This window comes from Alligator sinensis, unplaced genomic scaffold (assembly GCF_000455745.1).
Source record: "Alligator sinensis unplaced genomic scaffold, ASM45574v1 scaffold288_1, whole genome shotgun sequence".
In the NCBI taxonomy this organism is placed as follows: domain Eukaryota; kingdom Metazoa; phylum Chordata; order Crocodylia; family Alligatoridae; genus Alligator; species Alligator sinensis.
The window spans coordinates 2,299,951-2,304,470 of record NW_005841876.1 but is presented as its reverse complement, the minus strand read 5'-3'; the positions used below and the strand labels follow the sequence as shown (position 1 = coordinate 2,304,470).

The following is a 4,520-nucleotide window of genomic DNA, read 5'->3' as shown; positions in this document are numbered from 1 at the left end:
GGTGGTTTGCGGTTTCAATCTGCCGCGGCTGGTAATCTGGGGGGAGAGGGGGTGTCCCCAGCAGCCAAACTCTTACCAGCCCCCACCTTTGTGGGGGAGAGGCACCCCCAGGCTAGCACTGGTCACCCCAGCCAGGGTTTGCATAGCATGGGGAAAGCCCCCACTGGGGGGTGGCTTTTGCCCCCCTCCCTCCACAAGCCCAGAGCTGGGCTGGGACTGTCCCAGCCCTGCCCCTTCCCCAGCCTCCGCCTCAGAAGCAGGGGGTGGGAACAACCCCCCCACCCAGCAACCAGCACCAGTCCCCCCAGCTGGAGTCTGCCTGGTGAAGGTGGGAAAGCCTCAACTGGTGAACCTGAATGGATCCTATGAGGTGGGGCGGAAGTGGGAATGCACCCCGCAGTTTGGTGTTGGATTCCCAGCTGAGGGTCTGCCTAGTGCAGGGGGAAAGTCCCCCCACAGCTTGGAACTGGGCTGAGATTCCCCTGCCTCTCCCCTCCCCAGCCCCGCCAAGCTGAAGGGTGCATCCTCCCCCTCTTGGAGACAGATGGCTAGGGAAAGGGTGGGACTTAGCCGATTCCAGCCTAGCTTGCTGGGCTGCAGAGGGGGAAGCAAAAAGCCCCCTCCACCAGGGTTTTTCCTTCCCTTACTTTACTGATTGGGGTTAGGTGGCTCTGGGGGTCCATTCCTCTGCCACCCATCTTGCCGGGCTGACAGGCAAGAAGCAGACTGGAAAGCAAAGGCTTTACTTCCTCTGCTCTGTGACAGCTGGGGGAGAGCCAGCCCTGCTCTGCTGGAGCAGACAACACAGCCCAAGGTTGCAAAGCATCTAGGGATGCTGGGGGACTGTGAATTAACTTGACTTGGGAGGGGATCTGGAACAGAAGTTCCATAAACCAGTTTGACCTAAATCAGTTAAGTCTGATATCTTCCAGTTTGACCTAAATCAGTTAAGACTGATATCAATTTTTCTATGATACTACACTCATTCAGGTTCACCTTGGACAGTTTTGGCCATTTTGAAAGTGGTTTATGAACTTCTGTTTCGTTACAGTGTACTGAACTTCTGTTCTGTTACAGGTTTAAACCGGTTTCTGATCACTAAACCTGCTTTATGAGCAACTTCTGTCTGTAGTCCTACAGGCTGATGAGCAGGTAGTTGTTTTGTCCAACTCCAAAAAATTACATACTTGTAACAAAGCAACAATTCTCACAAGACAGATCATTAAAATACTATAGTAACGCACTCTTAAACCTTTTCTTTACCTAGTCCTATAGAAGCTTTTCTCCTTGAGAACCTGTATTTCCAAACACCACTACCTTCATCTCTCCTGAGAGGAATACTCTCAGCTATCTTGGGTGCAGAATGAAAACTAATAAAAATCAAGGGATGAGCAGTAGTTCAATTATAACCATCAGATGTGCACCTCAACTAGAGACAGCATTAATCTTGCCAGCATCCTACAAACTCCTTCAGCTGCAGTGTCCTTTAAAATTATTTCCCACAATCTGTGCCATATCTTCTAGAAACAGTGGATCCTGAGACATCTGAAAAAGTTACTGGCACATGGTGGGACAACACCAAGAGAATTTGAGTCAATACCTATCTGCTACTAACTGAACTACTTTAGCACCTGCCACATTTATGGGGATGACACCTCATTTAAGTAACTATTATAGTGTATGAAAACCAATTGGATCAATTCTGTATGGCCTGCAAGTGTTCAGGGGAGTCAGAATAGTTTTTAGAATAGTATGTTTCTTTATGCCTACAATATTTCTAAAGGCTCAAGTTTTCAGTTTTTCTGCTTACTAAGATTGTTATCTGGATCACTGTTTATTTTAAGATCCTTGTTCACTTATTCAAGGCTTTTATGTGAAGTACAGAAGGAGGGCTCAAACCCAGTTTTCCTTAATGCCACAGACCCTCTAGACATGATGAAGTATCTATCATTTTCCTCAATCCCTCCCTTCAGTGGTACAGAGTTGTAATCAACCTCTGTCACCCTGTTCTCCATGAGTGAGGGGACCTAGTCAAAGAATCACCATGAGGCATACATAGCAGATTATGGTGTTAAAAAAAAAAAAGCGTTGTTGTAGCTCACACGATATAGATAATTGTTTAACGCACAGCAGGTGTTTACTGCGCATTCCCTGGGCAGCTCACACAGCCATGCCTGTAGAACAAATGCCTCAGCACCTGTGAAAAAAAAAATCAGATCAAGTGATGGGCCATATTCATTTAATTTCATTTCATTGTCCAAGTCAACATAATTAAATTGCTTTTTGTATCATAAGAGCACTTACCTGTAGCATACAAATAAAATGAAGGCTGCCATGATAACCAGTATCAAGATGATGAATACCTGCATGTAAGCTGAAAAAAAAATAAATTGTGCTGTGTTGACTACAGCTCTCTCAGGTTATTTTTCTTCTTTTTAAAGAAGTATTTATGGTGGCTGCAAAATAAGAACAAAAACGGTGTAGAGAGCACCCAGCTAACGGTATGCACTAATCTTTCTAATTGCAGTAGCTTTCAGCTGTTGCAGCCTGAGATGTGGGAAATCCAGGTTCAAATCTCTTTTTACTTGATTCAAAACCAGGATCTGAGTCAAGACCTCTCTCACCTCCTAGAACACTGCCCTAAACACTGGATTAAATTGATGTTGTGGGGTAGGGTGTCTCACTGTCTCCTCTCAAAGCTTCTACTTTGTGTAAATTAAATAATCATTGGACAAGAAAAAAATTACTCTAGCTTGCTGGTGAGGGTTCCCACTCTGAGAGGACATAAGGGTTCCAGTCCTGCTCCAAATCAGTACTCTGAATCAGGAATAGAGGGACTGAAACCTCTCCCACATACAAGGTAAATGCCACGATCATCACCACTATCACCTGTTTATCAGTCTAGTCTTGAAAAGGTCAAAATATTTCATTTAAAAAACATCACAAGACAGACACCAGTTCATATTTGACATTTTTGTTTATTTTTAAATCTATGAAATAAAACAGATCCCAGTCTCTCCACTATCCTGCAGGATTCTAAAGACAACCCTTTCTGGCCCCACAGGGCACTGATTACTGCTGAATAGGACCAAAATAGTTACAGCTATAAGTCTTAGTACACCTCCAAATTAGCAGATTTCTCAAAGATTATAAAAACATGTATAATTTCTGCCAGATAGTATATTAAAGATAATCTGGGATTTCACAGCATCACTCTCTCAAAAAGTTTCCTAGTATATTATTGATATGTTTAAAGAGAGGTCTCACTGCAGTGCTGTCCACATGGTTTGGTGGAAACCAACTGAGGGGGAAATAGGCATGACCAACAAAGTCAAAGGAAAAGCTCTTGTTGAGTTTAGTGTGCCTCAGGCCAACTCCCAAATGAATCCCAAATCCTACTGCCAGAGTAGGGAGGGATAGGAAGTTGAGAGTCAAAGATGTCAAAGAGTTAAGTCCACTTCAGAGTTATAATCAAGGTCCAAGATCTGAGTATGTCATATTGCTATTCTAAATACTTACATGGCACAGCTTTCTTATAGCAAACTTCTTTATGAAAGCAACATCCTAACGCTGAACACTGGATTCTTGATACATTTTTGTCACATATTTCATAAAAAGGAAGTTCACATACTACAATAAAAAACCAAGAGACAAAAGTAAAAATAAAGAATAGATTTAACAACAGCTTAGTCCTCAATATCACAAAAGCTACCAGAAATTTTTTCTCATTTAATGATATGAAAAACTTAATGAATATCTGGAATAAATTCAATTGCTGAACAAACAAAATAAATAGTTATTCAGAATAATGCATGGGCCTCAACTAATTAGGGATAGCATATTTCAGGGAAGGCCTTCTGCCAGTGCTGGTCTAAGTAGTCTATGCACATCAGAAGACAGACTGAACACAAAAGAAATTTTGGGATTCCATTTATAATATATGATTATTTCAAAATTTAAATGCATTATATGTTTAAATTGTGCACATCAAAGAATTTTCTCTCTCAAGATATCAAGTCTGTGTAATAGGATAGAAATTTTGCTTCCACTTTGACACACAAGAAGAAAGAATGAGTATGTGATGTACCACAGGAGAAGATTTAATTAAAGAAAAGAAATGAAGCAAGAATTTCCTGGTAAATGATCATTTTCAACATATTTGCAACAAATGCAATATTTTCATCAAGAGGGGTTTTGCATTATAAAATGGAAAAGCAAATTGATTTTAACTAGATAATAAAATTCTGAAATAAAGAGGAAACTCTGTATTTAGATGCATTGAATGGATCACATGGCTCGCAGGGATCCATCCGGGTTTTCCATTTCCCCACAAAAAAACAGAAAACCACAGATTTCCCCTTATCAGAGAAAACACTGATTTGTCCTTTAGCAGAGAAACCCATGGATTCCCTGCTTTTGCAAAGAGCTCTGCAGGCTGGCTGAGCTCCAGCCTGCAAGAGCTGTTTGCAAACAGGACGGGAAACCCCCAGCCCTGCCTGGAGGGGAGGAGGAGGGGGAAG

General features: G+C 42.1%; 1 long non-coding RNA gene across 1 annotated transcript in view; it reads right to left on the bottom strand.

The window, feature by feature from the left end:
* Window positions 1-3,764, bottom strand: part of LOC112549164 — a 5,883-nt gene extending 2,119 nt beyond the window's left edge. Inside the window, exons 1-3 of the long non-coding RNA XR_003092501.1 lie at window positions 3,520-3,764; window positions 2,305-2,374; window positions 2,129-2,197 (exon numbers count right to left, since the gene is read on the bottom strand). This is a non-coding gene — a long non-coding RNA (uncharacterized LOC112549164). The remainder of the gene's footprint in view (window positions 1-2,128; window positions 2,198-2,304; window positions 2,375-3,519) is intronic.
* Window positions 3,765-4,520: the final 756 nt, after the last annotated feature.